The sequence below is a fragment of the Bos taurus genome, chromosome 14, assembly GCF_002263795.3.
Source record: "Bos taurus isolate L1 Dominette 01449 registration number 42190680 breed Hereford chromosome 14, ARS-UCD2.0, whole genome shotgun sequence".
In the NCBI taxonomy this organism is placed as follows: Eukaryota; Metazoa; Chordata; class Mammalia; order Artiodactyla; family Bovidae; genus Bos; species Bos taurus.
Genome location: NC_037341.1, coordinates 68,883,500 through 68,900,789, shown reverse-complemented (window position 1 = coordinate 68,900,789; position 17,290 = coordinate 68,883,500).

Genomic DNA, 17,290 nt, shown 5'->3' with positions numbered 1-17,290 from the left:
CTCTTCCCTCACGGGAAACATAACAGCAGGATTAGTGTTGCTAGGTGTGGCCTAATGAAGTCAGTCGGCTCAAAGTTGGAAAGAACCCTGCTCCTCAGGAGAGCAGTATTCATGTGCTAATCTAGCATAGTAGTCAGTTTCTTTTCAGTGGAAGAAAAACTCCAATAGAAACACAAAAACTTAGCATCTTTCCTGACCAAACTCAGGAATATAGTGCAACCTGGACTGGATTTGCATTCTCTCTTCAGGAAGGGTGCCAGAATCACCCTCCCCTGTGTAGGTGGGCATGTGATGCTCACAGAGGCTCTGTCTCTCCTTATTTCAGTTCCAACCCTGACCCGCTCTCTCTCCTCTTGGTTGAATCAGGCTAGGAGCAATCCTGGGCAGATGCAGGGACTGGTCTCATTTATGGTAGTGCCACAGAATTTAGCTTAACACCTGGCATGCGGTGCCTGGCAATAAATACTTGTGGAATAAATGAAGAAACAGAAGAAAAATTGAATAGCTTTTTCAAAGCAATTTTTGTGTAAAGTGTGGGGCATCCATTCTGGAGCAATTTAGAAGACTAAGGATAGTAAGAAAAAAAAGTCACAGCAAAAACAAGACCTGGAGCTGACTATGGCTCAGATCATGAGCTCCTTATTGCAAAATTCAGACTTAAATTGACGAAAGTAGGGAAAACCACTAGGCCCTTCATGTATGATCTAAATCGAATCCCTAATGATTATACAGTTCAGTTCAGTCGCTCAGTCGTGTCCAACTCTTTGTGACCCCATGGACTGCAGCATGCCAGGCCTTCCTGTCCATCACTAACTCCTTGAGTTTACTCAAATTCATGTCCATGAGTCGGTGATCCCATCTAACCATCTCATCCTCTGTCATCCCCTTCTTCTCTTGCCTTCGATCTTTCCCAGCATCAGGGCCTTTTCCAGTGACTTGGCTCTTTGCATTAGGTGGCCAAAGAATTGGAGCTTCAGCTTCAACATCAGTTTTTCCAGTGAATATTCAGGGTTGATTTCCTTTAGGACTGACCTGTTTGATGGGGGAGTAGTAAAAAAGCTATAACTGCAAAAGGAGATGAAAGAAGAAAAGTCACAACAGGACTAGTGAGGTTGAAACCCAGGGGAAAATCTTTCTGAGTATAACTGTGAGATTGTGATGTTGTTGCCTATGATAGAGATAGTAGGCTTGCTTCTTAAAGTTTTGCAAATTTGCCTGGGTGCAGTCAGACTTTGGGGAACAATGTCTGACTGGTAGGGGATAAGTACAAGATGATTCAATAAATCTTTTCCATTTCTAATATCTGTGATTCTGTGAAATGAAAACACTAGTCATAGACCCCCTAAAAAGCAGGACATTTCAGTGCTGGCCTGATCACAAAGATCAGAATTAATGTTCATATCTAGAGTTTTAATTTTCACAATCTGTCATTCACAGGAAGACAGTAGGAGGGATGTTCCGCAGTCTACTGGTTTCATACTGTTGCTTTCCAGCACTGGGCATTTCAGAAGGTGTCAGAAAACAACAGAACCAGTTAGCTTAAAAACTCGAGGGCCATCTGACGTTCCTGTTCTACCACATGGGGCTGGAACCATGCGTGGCATCCAAGAGACTTTGTTGCTGCTTCCGCCTCGTCACATTCTGGTAAATATCACCAGCATGAGTGGGGGCCCATCCAAGCTGGTTTCTGTGCTCTTTTGACAAGTCTGCATCATTCTTTGAGCATTTTCTTGCTTTCCACGCATGACAAAATGTTATAGGTTCATCTACTTTCTTTGCCCTAGTTTTGGAATCAGTTTTTCTATGGAAGTCTGTTTTTGCAGTGAAGAAGAGTACTTAAAACCAAGATTTGGGCACTTGGTGTGATTTTCTTGTGGTGTCCGGCTGCAAGGCCTTCTCAGCTGATAGAAAGAAATATATGTGTGTATAGATATATACTGGAGAAGGCAATGGCACCGCACTCCAGTCTCTTGCCTGGAAAATCCCATGGACGAAGGAGCCTGGTAGGCTGCAGTCCATGGGGTCTCGAAGAGTCAGACACGACTGAGCTTCACTTTTATTTTTACTTTCATGTATTGGAGAAGGAAATGGCAACCCACTCCAGTGTTCTTGCCTGGAGAATCCCAGGAACGGCAGAGCCTGGTGGGCTGCCTTCTATGGGGTCACACAGAGTCAAGACATGACTGAAGTGACTTAACAGCATAGATGTATACATAAATAATAGATACAGATGAATGTGTATACACGTGTATGCATACCCACAGGCTTGCCCCATGCAGGCTGCTTGATTTCTGACTCCTCAGGCCAGCTTGCCCCTCAGTGTGAACGCTCTTCTTATCCTGCTTGATCTGCCCTGTTTTTCATTGTACTAATTATTTCTTTGTTTCTATAGTTCGTTACATCATTTGACTCTTTAAATGCTTTCAATGACTGTATTTTCATTTCCAAGGTTTCAAATAAGCTTTTAAAATCTTACAGATCATTTTTTCTTCACTGTTTATGTTTAGTTATAAATTTTTGTTCATTTTAAATGTCATCTTTATCTCATTTATCTCCCTGAGCATCCAAAGCATATTTACTTTATATTTCTGTGAAATTCTTCTACAGAGTTAATTTCATTTGGAGTAAATTTATGTTTAGGTTGGCTAACTTTTGTGATATTAGATTTCTTGTGTTTTAGAATTTTGGTTTGAAGATTTATTTTTTATTTATTTTCCTTAAAAAATGTTTTATTTTGTATTGGGATATAACTGATTAACAATGTTGTGATAGTTTCAGGAGAACAATGAGGGGACTCAGCCATTCACATATATGTATCTGTTCTCCCCCAAACTCCCCAGGCACCCAGGATGCCACATAACATTGAGCAGAGTTCCATGTGCTATACAGCAGGCCCTTGGCTATTCATTTAAAATATAACAGAGTGTATGTGTCCATCCCAAAGTCCCTACCTGTCCCTTCCCCTCCATCCCTCCCACCAACAACCATAAGTTCATTCTCTAAGTCTGTGAGTTTCTTACTGTTTCGTAAGTAAGTTCATCTATATCATTACTTTTTAGATTCTAAAATATAAGGGACATCCTATGACATTTCTCCTTTTCTGTCTGACTTATTTCACTCAGTATGACAGTCCCTAGATACATCCATGTTGCTGCAAATGGCATTATTTCATTATTTTTAAAGACAGAGTAATATTCTATTGATATATGCACCACGTCTTCTTTATCCATTCCTCTGTTGATGGACATTTAAGTTGCTTCCGTGTCTTGGCTATTGTGAGCAGTGCTGCAGTGAACCCTGGGGCGCATATATCCTTCCAGATCATGCTTTTCTCTGGATATATATCCAGGAGTGGGATTGCAGGGTCATATGGTAGCTCCATTTTAGTTTTTTAAGGAACCTCCATACTGTTCTCTATAGTGGCTGTATCAATTTATATTCCCACCAACAAGAGTAGGAGGGTTCCTTCTCTCCACACCTTCTCCAGCATTTATTGCTTGTGCATTTTTTGATGATAGCCATTCTGGCTGGTGATATGGTAGATTAGATTTGCATTTCTCTAATAATTAGTGATGTTGAACATCTTTTCATGTGCCTCTTGGCCATCTGTATATCTTCTTTAGAGAAATGTATATTTAGGTTTTCTGTCCATTTGTTGATTGGGTTGTTTATTTTGATGCTATTAATGCATCAAACATTAATGCATTAATGTTTGTTTTAATGCTATTTGATGCTATTATTAGCATCATGAGCTATTTATAGATTTTGGAGATTAACCCCTTTTCTACCACATCTTTTGCAAATATTTTCTCTCAATTTGTGGGTTGTCTTTTCAGTTTGCTTGTTGTTTCCTTTGCTGTGCAAAGGCTTTTGAGTTTAAGTAGGTCCCATTTGTTTATTTTTATTTTCATTATTCTGGGAGACAGATCAAAAAAGATATTGCTGTGATTTATGTCAGAGAGTGCTTTGCCTCTATTTTCTTCTAGGAGTTTTATAGTGTCCAGTCTCAAATTTAGGACCTTATTTTTATGTATGATATTAAAGAATGGTCTAATTTCATTTTTTGACATGTAGCTGCCCAATTTCCCCAGTACCATTTGTTGAAGAGATTGTCATTCCAACATTATGCAATCTTGTTTCCTTTATCATAGATGAACTGACCATAGGTGCATGGATTTATTTCTGGGTTTTCTACCCTGTTTCATTGATCTATATTTCTATTTTTGTGCCAATACCATACTGTTTTGATGATTGTAGCTTTGTAGTACAGTCTGAAGCCAGGAAGCCTGATTCCTCACCTCTGTTTTTCTTTCTCTGGATTGCTTTGGTATTCAGGGTCTTTTGTGTCTCCATACAAGTTTTAGGGTTTTCTGTTCTGTGAAAAATGCCATTGGTAATTTGATAGGAATTGTGTTGAATCTGTAGATTGCCTTGGGTAGTATAGTTATTTTGACAATATCAATTTTTTCAATCCATGAATGTGGTATATCTTTCCAAATGTTTGTGTCTTCTTTGATTTCTTTCATCAACATCTTATAGTTTTCTGAGTACAGGTCTTTTTTCACTTATTCTTTTTGTACAATGGTAAGTGGAATTATTTCTTGAATTTCTCTTTCTGATCTTTCACTGTTAGTGTATAGAGATGCAACAGATTTCTGTGTATTAATTTTGTAACCTGCAACTTACCAAATTTATTGATGAATTCTAGTAGTTTTCTGGTAGCATCTTTAGGATCTTCTATGTGTAGTATCATGTCATCTGCAGTGACAGTTAAATTTCTTTTTTTCAAATTAGTATTCCCTTTACTTTTTAACTCTCTGATTGCTGTAGCTAGGACTTCCAAAACTATGTTGAATAAAAATGGTGTCTTGTTCCTGATCTTAGAGGAAATACTTTCAGCTTTTCACCATTGTGTATGATGCTAGCTGTAGGTATGTCATATACAGCCTTTATTATTTTGAGGTATTTTCCTCTATGCCCACTTTTTGGAGAGGTTTTTTTTTTTTTTATCATAAATGGACACTGAATTTTTTCAAAAGTTCTTTGTGCATCTATTGAGCTGATCATGTGGTTTTTATTCTTCAATTTGTTGATGTGGTATATCACATTGATATACCAGATATTAAAAAATCCTTGTATCCTTGGGGTGAATCCCACTTGATCATGGTGTATGAACTTTTAAATGTATTGTTAGATATGGATTGCTAGTATTTTTTGAAGATATTTGCATCTATGTTCATCAGTGATATTGGACTATAATTTTCTTTTTTTGTGTGGTATCTTTGTCTGGTTTTGGTATCAGAGTGATAGGGATCTCATAGAATGGGTTTGGAAATTTCCTTCCTCTGTGAGTTTTTGGAAAAGTTTCAGAAATGTAGGTGTTAACTCTTTTCTGAATATTTGATAGATTTCACCCGTGGCGTCATCAGGTCCTGGACTTTTATTTGTTGGGATTTTTAAAATCAGTTTCAATTTCAGTGCTTGTGATTGGTCTGTTCATATTTTCCATTTCTTCCTGGTTCAGTCTTAGGAGACTGTATCTTCCTAAAAAGTTGTCTGTTTCTTCCAGGTTGTCCACTTTGTTGGCATATAGTTACTCTTGGCAGTCTCTTATGACTCTTTGTATTTCTGTGGTGTCAGTTGTATCTTCTTTTTCATTTCTAATTTTATTGATTTGAGTCCTCTTTCTTTTTTTCTTGATGAGTCTGACAAAAGTTTTATCAATTTTGTTTATCTTTTCAGATAACCAGATTTTATTTTCATTGACCTTGTGATTGTTTTCCTTGTCTCTATTTCATTTATTTCTGCTCAGGCCTTCACGACTTCTTTCCTTCTACTACCTGTAGGTTTTGTTTGTTTTCTTTCTCTAGTTGTTTTAGGTTAGGTGGTTTATTTGAGATTTTTCTTGTTTCTTGAGGTAAGATTATATTGCTGTAAACTTCCCTCTTAGAAATGCTTTTGCTACATCCTGTAGGTTTTGGACTGTTGTGTTTTCATTTTCATTTGTCTGTAGGTATTTTAAAAAATTTTCTCTTTGATTTCTTCACGGATGCATTGGTTGCTTTGTACATTATTGTTTATCTGCCACATGTTTGTGTTTTTTTTAAAATAGTTTTTTTTTGTAGTTTATTTCTAATCTCATAGTATTGTGATCATAAAAGATGCTTGAAATGATTTTGATTTTCTTAAATTTACCAAGGCTCACCTTGTGACCCAGCATGTGGTCAGTCCTGGAGAACGTTCTGTGTGCCCTTGAGAAGAATGTGTAGTCTGCTGTTTTGGGATGGAATGTTCTATAATTATCAATGAAGTCCCATTGGTCTAAAGTATCATTTAAGGCCTATGTTACCTTATTAATTATTTGTCTGAATGATCTGTCCATTGATGTAAGGGAGGTGTCAAAGTCCCCCACTATTATTGCGTTACTGTTGATTTCTCCCTTGATGTTTGTATTTGCCTTACATAGTGAGGTGCTTCTGTGTTGGGTGCATATATATTTGTACTGGTTGCATCTTGAACACTGCATCATTATGTGGTGCTCTTCTCTCTTATAAGAGTCTTTGGTTTAAAGTCTATTTTGTCTTATATGGGTATTGCTTCTCCAGCTTTCTTCTGATTTTCATTTGCATGGAATACCTTCTCGTATCCTCTTACTTTCAGCCTGTCAGTATCCCTGGGTCTGAGGTGGGTCTCTTGTAGACAGCATTATAAGGATTTTGTTTTTGTATTCACCCAGTTAGTGTAATGTCTTTTGGTTGGCGCATTTAATCTGTTTGCATTTGAGATAATTATCAAAATGTATGATCCTATTGGGGTTCCTTGGTGGCTTAGATGGTAAAGAATCTGCTTGCAATGTGGGAGACCTGGGTTTGATCTCAGAATCAGGAAAATCCCCTGGAGAAGGAAATGGCTACCCACTCCAATATTCTTGCCTGAAGAATTCCATGTACAGAGGATCCTGGTGAGCTACAGTCCATGGGATTGCAAAGAGTTGTACAAGACTGACAGACTAATGTTTTATGATCCTATAACCATTTTCTTAATTATTTTGGCTTTATTTTTGTAGGTCTTTTCCTTTTCTTGTGTTTCCTGCCTAGAGAAGTTCCTTTAGCATTTGTTGTAAGGCTGGTTTGGTGATGGTGAATGCTTTTAACTTTTGCTTATCTGTAAAGCTTTTGATTTCTCCATCAAATTTGAGCACTAGTTTTATTGGATAGAGTATTCTTGGTTGTAGCTCTTCCCTTTCATCACCTGAAATATATTGTGCCATTTCCTTCTAGCTTTTAGAGCTTCTGTTGATAAATCAGCTCATAAGTTTATTGGAGTTCCCTGTATTTTATTTTTCGCTGTTCCCTTGTTGCTTTTAATATTTTATCTTTGTCTTTAATTTTTGTCAGTTTGATTAACATATGTCTCTGTGTGTTTCCTTCTTGTGTTTATCCTGCCTGGGACTCTCTGTGCTTCCTGGGCTTGGCTGATAATTTGCTTTCCTATATTAGGGACGTTTTCAGCTGTGTTCTCTTCAAATATTTTCTCAGGTCCTTTCTCTCATCTTCTTCTGGGACTCCTATAATGTGAATGTTGGTGCGTTTAATGTTGTCCCAGAAGTCTCTTAGGCTGTCTTCATTTCTTTTCATTTTTTTTTTTCTATATTCTGTTTTTTTGGCAGTGATTTCTACCATTCTGTCTTCCAGGTTGCTTATCTGTTCTTCAGTTATTCTGCTATTGATTTCTTCTAGTGTATTGTTCATCTCTGTTTGTTCTTTAGTTCTTCTAGGTCTTTGGTAAGCATTTCTTTCATCTCCTTCATTCTTTCTCTGAGTTTCTGGATCATTTTCCCTATCATTCTGAAATCTTTTTTCTGGAAAGTTGCCTATCCTCACTTCATTTAGTTGTTTTTCTGGGCTTTTATCTTGTTCCTTTATCTGGGAGATAATCCTCTGCCTTTTCATTTTGATTAACTTTCTGTGATTATAGTTTTTATTTTGAAGGCTGTGGGACTATAGTTCTTGTTGCTGCTTCTGTCTGCCCTCTGGTGGATGAGGCTGAGATGCTTATGCAGGTTTCTTGATAGGAAGGACTGGCTTTGGAAGAAACTGGATCTTGCTCTGGCAGCGGGGCCATGTTCAGTAAAACTTCTACTCAAGATTGGCCATCTTGAGCCAATCTTGGAAGAATTATTTTAAATGTGAGCTTTTGTCATTGTTTTGTTTTTTCTCTTCCTCAACGTCCAGTTCTTTTTCATTGTTGTTGTTGATTTTTGCCTTTATCTCTGGACTGCCAGGCCTTAAAATTGAGCTTTGATGATAACCTTAATTCCTTATCAGGAAGGTTTGTCTCTTTGCTCCCATTTTCCTTGATTCACAGCTTCTTATGAATCTATGGTCCTCTGTGCTAGGTCAGTACCTTTTTATTTTCTGGCTTTTCCATATCAAGAAAACCAGAAGTCTTATGACTACCTGCAGTGCAGAGAACCTGGCTCCGTACCGAGTTTCAAATGGAGCATCTTTAGTTACTATTATTCCTATTATTCTGCCTTACTTCTGGAAGCTCCTGGCTGCTATGCTTCTGATTCTAGAACCCAGCAGACCCACAGCCTCAGTCCTGACTTTTGATATTTAAAGATATTTTGAGTCATATCTATATATTATGTATATATCTTATGACTACATCTTTTTCCGCTTTCTTCTATTATTTAGAAGAGATGGGAAGCCAAATTATGAAGTTTTGGAACTATATTGCCTGAGAGTCTTATTCTGACTTTTTTAAATGTATAATTCTGTGAACCATGGACATTACTTATTGTAATGGCACTTCTCTATAACTTTTAGCTACATGGACCTTCCTACTCATGTCCTTGACTCTGGAAGGCAGGAATGTGCAGCCCTTCACTTACTATTCTGAGTACGGGAGGGCCTTACTATTAGAGGATCAAAATGTGATTCCTGGACAATCAAAGATTTACTGTTGGGAAAGCAGCCACATTTGGAGTTCAGAATGTGGTGAAAATCAGTTTTCTTCTCTTCCAGATTGTTCCAGTCCATACTGAGTGTCCTCAGATGGGCCTAAGAAGTCTTTCTTCCCTGGCAGTTCCTTCTCTTCTTCTCTCCCTCATGATCCTCTCTGCATATCCTAAGATTCCCTCTTTCTCTTCCAATTTTCTGTTTGTTCCTCTCAGTGGAGCTGGGTGCTGCTGGAGGTGGTGGTGCTCTATGTACTTCAGGTCTTGCAGAAGAAGGGAAAGTTATAAAGAAAATTGATCTCAAATATTCTGAGAGCATAACTCTGGTATGTTATTTTGTTATGTATCCTACCTCTTTTCTCTGCATTTTAAAGATGCTCTTCTATTAGGTTTTGTGGCCAGGCTCCTCGAAAGGTTATTTTGCTCCCAGTACCAGAAAGAGCGTGAGCTGCTGCTGCTAAGTCGCTTCAGTTATGTCCGACTCTGTGCGACCCCATAGACGGCAGCCCACCAGGCTCTCTGTCCCTGGGATTCTCCAGGCAAGAACACTGGAGTGGGTTGCCATTTCTTTCTCCAATGCAGGAAAGTGAAAAGTGAAAGTGAAATCACTCAGTCGTGTCCGACTCGTGACCCCATGGACTGCAGCCTACCAGGCTCCTCCGTCCATGGGATTTTCCAGGCAAGAGTACTGGAGTGGGGTGCCATCGCCTTCTCCAAAACAGCGTGAGAAGAGAAAGTAAATAATCCCTCCCGCCCACCCCCCGCCGCTTTTGTAGAATTAAGTTGAACCCCATGAAATGTGACAGAATATAAATCTTTTGGAGCACTTCTGTTGTGCTTCCTAAGTTTTTAGACTCAACAAACTAAATCTAGGATTTATCTGGAAACTTCTAACCCAATCTATGAAACTGGATCCAAACAAGCAACACTTCTGAGGAATCAACTAGCAGAGACAAGTAGGTAGAATCTAATTAAAAGCATATCTTAAACATAAAAGGATTATAATGGCAGTAGAGTCATCTTTTCATTTTAAGGCAGAAGACTTCTAGTTTATGGGAGTCAATTTCATTTCTTCAGTTATTTCAGAACCTAATAGTATGACAAATACCTGAGGTTACTTTACTGTATTTGAAAAATATTTCAATGTCAGATTTTTCAGTTCTTTCAAATAAAATCTGCTTGGTATCTCCAGAGGCTAGAAACTCTTCTTGTCCATTTTTTTACCCAGTTCAGATTTTCTGTCTCTCAGAAGGGTCAGTTTCTTCAAAGTTGTATAGTGTCTGGAATCAGGCAGCCTTAGGTCAGAATCCTCTCCCGACATTCTGACTTTATTTACTTTGTTCTGAAGAAAAGGCTCTTTTTAGACAAGGTATAGAAGGGCAATGGCATAGAAGCAAAGAGCCATCTGTCCGCCCTCACTCCCACTCTCCAGAGGGAGAAATTTTGTTAGAGGAATTAGTTTGCTGCTCCAAAATGTTTGGAGTGTTATACTGTCAGGTACCAAGCTCTGGGGGATGTGCAACAGATAAATGGCCTTTTTGACCCATGATGTTGGTAACTGATCATCTGCTAGAACGAACCTGGAAGGCAGGGCATCTGAGTGTGGGAGAGACCTGCCTCTGACCAGGAATTCACAAATCTGAAGACCTCAGTGACCTGCCAGACCCTGTCCTAGTTTGAGTGGCTCCTAAAATAGACCATATTGTAATGGCAGCTGCATGTTTTATAGTCCCATTTATCTAGGTATGAAAATATTAATTGAACTGTCAAATTGCTGGAGACTGAGCTGCTCGGTCCAAATACTTGGAATTACAGAGAAAGAAATTCCCAGGGGGTCAAGGCAGTTGGGCTTGATGTGGAATGCAAAACTCACAGGGGTAGTGCCTCTTGCCCACCTTTATCTGGTCAGAGAATCCAGGGAGCTGCCTGGCTTATTCATGGCATGCTTGAATGATTACTTTAAGAAGCCTGGATCTAGCAGAGGTGTCTCAGGCAAACAAGTTGTGTGCACAGCTGGTTCTGTTACTTTAAAATGCCAGTTAGTCTTGAATTAAGGCTTTGATGAAGTATTTCAGTGTTGATCTTGGGAAACTCTCTGCACACTAATTCAAGAGGTGTGTTAGAGTTCAGGGCACAGGTTGGGAGATGTGCTAAGAGGGGAAAGGGAAACGAGGCATTATTTTCCATGTTATCTGCCTCTGGATGTGGAAAGGTGTCAGCCCTTACTGCCTTCTGAAATTTGGGGTGGGAATTAAAACACAGGTTACCATTGATTCCAAAATGCTTAGTTCATTTCATCGTGATACAGCATTTAGCTTTTTCTCTGGGGCATATGGCAGTGGCAACTCTATGAGATACAAGAGGGGAATTAACTCTTGGGTTTGTTAATAGCAACCTGGAATTCTAACTGCCCAGGATTCTCTGAAGAATAAATTCATTGAATCAGTCCAGTTTTTGAAATAGTCCTGAAACCACTTAAAATTTTTATGTTTGAAAATCTTGCCTGTGTTTGCTATTTTAAAAAGTGCTGTGGTGTGGAATCCATGTGCCTTAAGGAAACAGTTCTGGAAACTTGTCATCCAAGGCAGGTGAATTCCAGCTTCTGCCTGGTTGGTCTGAGAGAAGCACCATCGTATGGAAATTGTATTAATGCGTAGCTGTCTGTTTCCAGCCAGAAAGCTGCTGGGAGAGTGAATATATTACTTCCCTGTTTTCCACGCTTTGCCTTTACCAGTTATCTCCCAGCTGGAACTTTTATTTTCATAGTATTGACTGTGCTCACTCTTGTCTCCCTTCTGACTGAGAGTTGATGCATGTAAAATTATCGTGTAAACTGTATGCATCTCTTCAATTAAGCTATCCTTTTTCTTACTTTCCTATCCTTGTTTACTCCATTCTCTCCATTTGGAGCCCCCTCCACTTCTCAGTGTTTGTCCTGAATCTTCCAAGTTTTCTGAGGTTGGCACATAGCTGCCTGGAGATAGCTAGATGTTCAGTAAATATCTAGATAATAAAATATAAGGGTCATCTCGAGATCCAGGCTTTTCATGAAGCGTGTCCAGGTCACCTCCCAGTGATGTACCTGTTAGGTGGCTTCTCTGGGTGAGTATGGACGTGGTCACCATCAGTACGGGCCACTATTATTTGAGGACAGCTGTTACGCTATTACATGCCCCCCTGGCGCCCTCCATGTGCCAGAGTTATGCTGCATTCAGGGCAGAAATGGAAACCATGTTTGTGTACTCTTCTCTGCTACTTTGTGTTGTAAGGGTACTACAGTAGCTCTGCTTTGTTCCAGTTTTTCACTGAGATCTCAGATTAAGCACAACTGTACATTCTTACTATTTATTTGGCCTTGCCACGTGGCATGTGGCAGAGATCGAACCCATGCCCCCTGCAGGGGAAGGTCAGAGTCTTAACCACTGGACCACCAGACAAGTCCCCTACAATTGTACATTCTTGACTAACATCTCCCAACCTCTTTGTAATTCAGATAATTCTGTTAGAGACTTCTTGCAATATTCCATCCATCTGTTTATTCATCCCCCAAACCGTTTACTGAACCTTTTAAGTGTCAACCATTGGGCCAGGTGCTTAGGATACAATAGTGATAAGTAGGTAGAGTCCTTGCTCTCAGGAATTTAGAACTGTGAGACTGAGTGAACTTTGTGTGTCTGCTTCTTTCATCTTTAGATATTTTCCCTATAGACTCTGCAGACTCTCAACAAGTGGTCTCTCAGTAAGTCTGTTCCAGTCTTTAGCCAGGTGAGGCCAGGTAGGTGTAATAGGGCTGCATTTCTCAGAGGTTCCAGATAGAGGAGGTGATGGGGAATCTGAGGGAAGAGGGAGCCTCTGGGCCTTTTGTTCACTGCCTCCAAAGATCACATACATGGGGCCTACCATTCCACACTAACCTCTGCCTCGCTCAGTGTCAGGACTCCCACCCTTGGTTTGGGGAGATTTATAAAACTGATGGGCTAATGAATAGTCCTTGTCCACAGAGGACAGTTTGGATGGGCAGGTAGGATTCTTGGGTGCTGTGCAGCTGTCGTAGGAGGTGGAAACAAGAATATCTGAGATGATGCTCTGCACACGTAATAAAGGAGCTCACAGGAGAGGTGCTTGAGAGTCTGTGGCTCTGGTCTGGGCAACCATGTGGATTCTTGGTGCTGGTGACTGGCCTATTTTAGTCGGGCAAGAGCCTGGGACATCTCTCAGAGCTGACCCAGCTGTCTTGTGGTCCTTCCAGATTGGGCCTCCTCTATGTAGATTTATGGAGCTCTGTCTGGCTCAAGCTTCCCCCTTCCTGGGCAGTTCTCCTCTGGTCTCTGTTTATACTGTCTGGATCTTCATGAATTTTTTTCCTCCAATCCATTAATTTGAGTAGTTTCTCAATGAGAGTGCTATTGGCATTGTGATAATGGAATAATACCCCCACCAATATTTTCCACTCACCCCTACTTCCCACCTCCGTCATGCTTTAGATGTAGGTACCTCATCTCCCATAGGTCAAAATTACCAGTTTATGGGCCAAAGTCTAAATTTGCTTTCTTCATATTTTAGCTTTGGATTTTCAAAAATCCTTTTTTTCCCCCCCTCTCAGAAAAGTTGATTCCTACAAAAGAAACATGTTTGGCTTTCCACATTCTTGTTCCTGTTATGGGTTTTAACCATCTATGTAGATGTTTAACCATCTATGTAGAAGTTCAGGAACCTAACATTAAAAGTTCTCTTTGCATCTCTGCTGTAATTCTGCCTGGAGCAATGAATATGTCCTGTTAACTCCAAGGAAAACCTTTCTTTAAAAATTTTCAAATTTCATCCCAGTGCCCATGTCTGAGGCTTAGCAGGAAAAATAGAGCTTAGGCCCTAACAGAGCTCCTCCCCACATCACCTCTAACATTCTAATTTGCTGCCTCCTCTCTCCACCCTTTTAATCAATTTAGAGAGAAATAGGGTGTCCAAAGTTAAAATAGAAAAGACATTTGCTAGGATAAAGGGTCAACTGATTTAGGAAAGAAATAACAAAAGGCATCTCTGGTTAGAGACCAACAAATGGCCGCAGAAGGCAAGGACGACTTTGGAGCAAATTCACAGTCGCCAAGAGCCCAGGCCCTTTGGTCAAGTTAAGGAAATTATTCAGAAAAAGAAGAGAGTACATCAGAAAGAATGTGTGAAGTGGATAGGTAAATCATGAAGGAAGATATGTAAATGGCCAAGAATGCTTGTCATTGAACAGCAATCAGAACGGCAAAGAGTAAAAAGTCTGTTAATAGTAAGAATTGTCAAAGGTGGGGTGGGAGGAGTGAGCATCTGTCTGCTTTGCCATTAGGATAGTAAACTTTGGTATCCAGAGGATTCTGGAGTATAATTTGACAGGAAGTTCTGAAATTTTTAGAAAAAATACACTCTTTGATAAAACAATTTTAAAGAATGTTTATCTCACTTATTTATAATGGAGAACAATTGGAAAATACTGGGTTGTAATGTAAAGCAATCAAGGATTAAGTGAATTATGGTATACATTCACCATGATAATGTTAATCTTTATTGATCAGGAAATGTGACCACTATATATTCTTTAAGTAGGAAAAAGTAAGCTAGAATATAAAGCAGTATAGATAGAATCACACCATTTTAGTAAAAAAATTTAAATTGCATATGTATATCAATGTATAGAAAAAATCTAAAAGGATATATATTAAATTGCTATCTCTGTGGGATTATCAGTGATTTTTAGTCTCTTTCTTATATATATCTGTATTTTCTGAATGCTAAATAAAGAGAATAATCAGAATAAAGCCAAGCTTTTCTTCTTTAGAGTACTTCTCTATAAGTATAGTTCAGCTTATTTGTTTTTTCCCTCTGATCAATAAGTTGGAAAATTACTAGAGGAGATGAGGCAGAGAAACATGCAAAGGCCCTGAGACAGCGCTGGAAGCTTGAGATGATGACCTTCTTTCTGGTATAAAGAAAAAAAAAGGAAGAGTCAATAAACAGTTAAATGGAGTTTGAGTTTCTTTTCATTTTTGTTCGGCTTGTTGTATAGCCTTGTTTTAAGAAAGTGTTTGTCAAACCATACTGATGTTTTCTTCCTTTTTAATAATATTTGAATTGTCATTAAAATTTCAAAATAAATCTGTGAAATTTCTGATATGCTCAGTATTTCACAACTTTTCCTAACCATTTCCCAATGTAATTTGCATTTACAAAGTTTCTGCTTAGCTAGAAGTTTGAAACTGATTAGGTTCAGTAAGCCAAGATTCATCTTCCAGCTCCACAAGGGCAAATTTTTTCCAGTGCACCAAAACATTTATTTGAAATATGACAAGAACTTGTAAAGATTGCTTAAACCTACACTTTGCTACTCTGTTTTTTCCTTCCAATTCACATGGAAGAAAAATAGGCATCCAGGAGAAAAACTGAATCTCTAGTGAATTTGAAGGTCTGCAGTTTTAATCTCTTCTTTCATTTGGCCATGGTCCTTATTTATCTTGTAAGGGGGGAAAATAGTAAACAAATAAGTATCATGCTAGGTATAATGTTAAAAAAAATTATGTGAGAATGATTGGGGTGTTCAAAAATAGGAATAGTTTTTTCCCTAGTCGTGATGACCAGGAAAGGCCATCTTGCTGGTGTTTTTTTAATGTGATAATATTGCTAACTATAGTATCATTTAAAACTGTGCATAGGTGGAACCACAAAATCTGTTTTGTAACTTTTCACTTCCAAGGGATCTTATTCTATTTAGGCTCTTACAGTGTTTATATATGTACCTTAGTCGCTCAGTCGTGTCTGACTCTTTGCCACTGCATAGACTGCAGCTCTCCAGGCCCCTCTGTCCTTGGGGATTCTCCAGGCAAGAATACTGGAGTGGGTCGCCATGCCCTCCTGCAGGGGATCTTCCCAACCCAGGGATCGAACCCAGGTCTCCCGCATTGCAGGAGGATTCTTTACCGTCTGAGTCACCAGGCAAGTATTTAAGCATAAACAAATTAGTTGCAAATTCAGCTACCCATAACCATTTAATTAAACTTATCTAATTTTGGTGACTCACAATTGCTTGGCAGATAATTGGACCACATTAAATATATGTTGATTCAGTCTTTCCTGTTCAGCTCTTTTTAAAATTTGTTATTTTTCAAATGGTAGTTGATATTATAGAAATTACAGGTTTACAATGTACTGATTCACAATTTTTAAAGGTTATGCTCCATTAGAGTTATTATAAAATATTTGCTGATGTTTTATTTTCCTGAGGGAGAAGGATGTATTTGATGTCCTCAAAGAGCTAGTGGAGCATGATTATTTGTCTCTGTAAGTCTGCTTACACTTTTTATGTTTCCTAACAGCATCAAAATGGAAGCTGACCCCAAAGGTAACAAAATTGCCTTATGTTCATTATTTCAGAGGAGGTGGGACAAGACTGAGGGGAGCAGACACTGAGGATAAAATAGAGGATACTGAGCCCCAGATGGTTAACCTAATGTGGTTTAGAACTCTATTTTGATATTATCCATGGTTTAAACAGGGGCTTCCCTGGTAGCTCAGATGGTAAAGAATCTGCCTGCAATGCAGGAGACCTGGGTTTGATCCCTGGGTTGGGAAGATACCCTGGAGAGGGGCACAGCAACCCACTCCAGTGTTCTTGCCTGGAGACCTCCATGGACAGAGGAGCCTGGTGGGCTACAGTCTATGGGGTTGCAAAGAGTGGGACAGGACTAGGCAACTAACACACACACACACACACACACACACACACATTGTTTAAACAACAGAAACAAGCACAGAAAGCATGGCCGTAGCTTGGTACGTCCACGATCAAGTTTGAGCTTGAATCTGCCTTTTCTTTTACCTTTTCTCCATCTGCAGAAGAACCATACCTCACAGACCCAACATGTTGCTTATCTGTGGGAATGCTTAGGGATTATAGGGAGGTTATTAGAGTTATTGGAAGGTTTAGATTTGAACTGTATGTACTCTAGACGGGTATTTTATTATTTGTATGTCAGGAAGACTCTAAGGCTTGCATTGTTTACACCCTTCAGTGAATAGATAACTATGCAATCTGTGTGAAAAGTCACTTGGTTGTGTCTGACTCTTTGCGACCCCATGGACTGTAGATTGATTGCCAGGAGCCTCTGTCCATGGAATTCTCCAGGCAAGAATACTGGGGATGGGTTGCCATTTCCTTCTCCAGGGGATCTTCCTAACCCAGGGATTGAACCCAGGTCTCCTGCTTTGCAGGCAGATTCTTTACCATCTGAGCCACCAGGGAAGCCCATAGATAGGTCACTAAACCACTGGCTTTTGTGAATGTATTTCTCA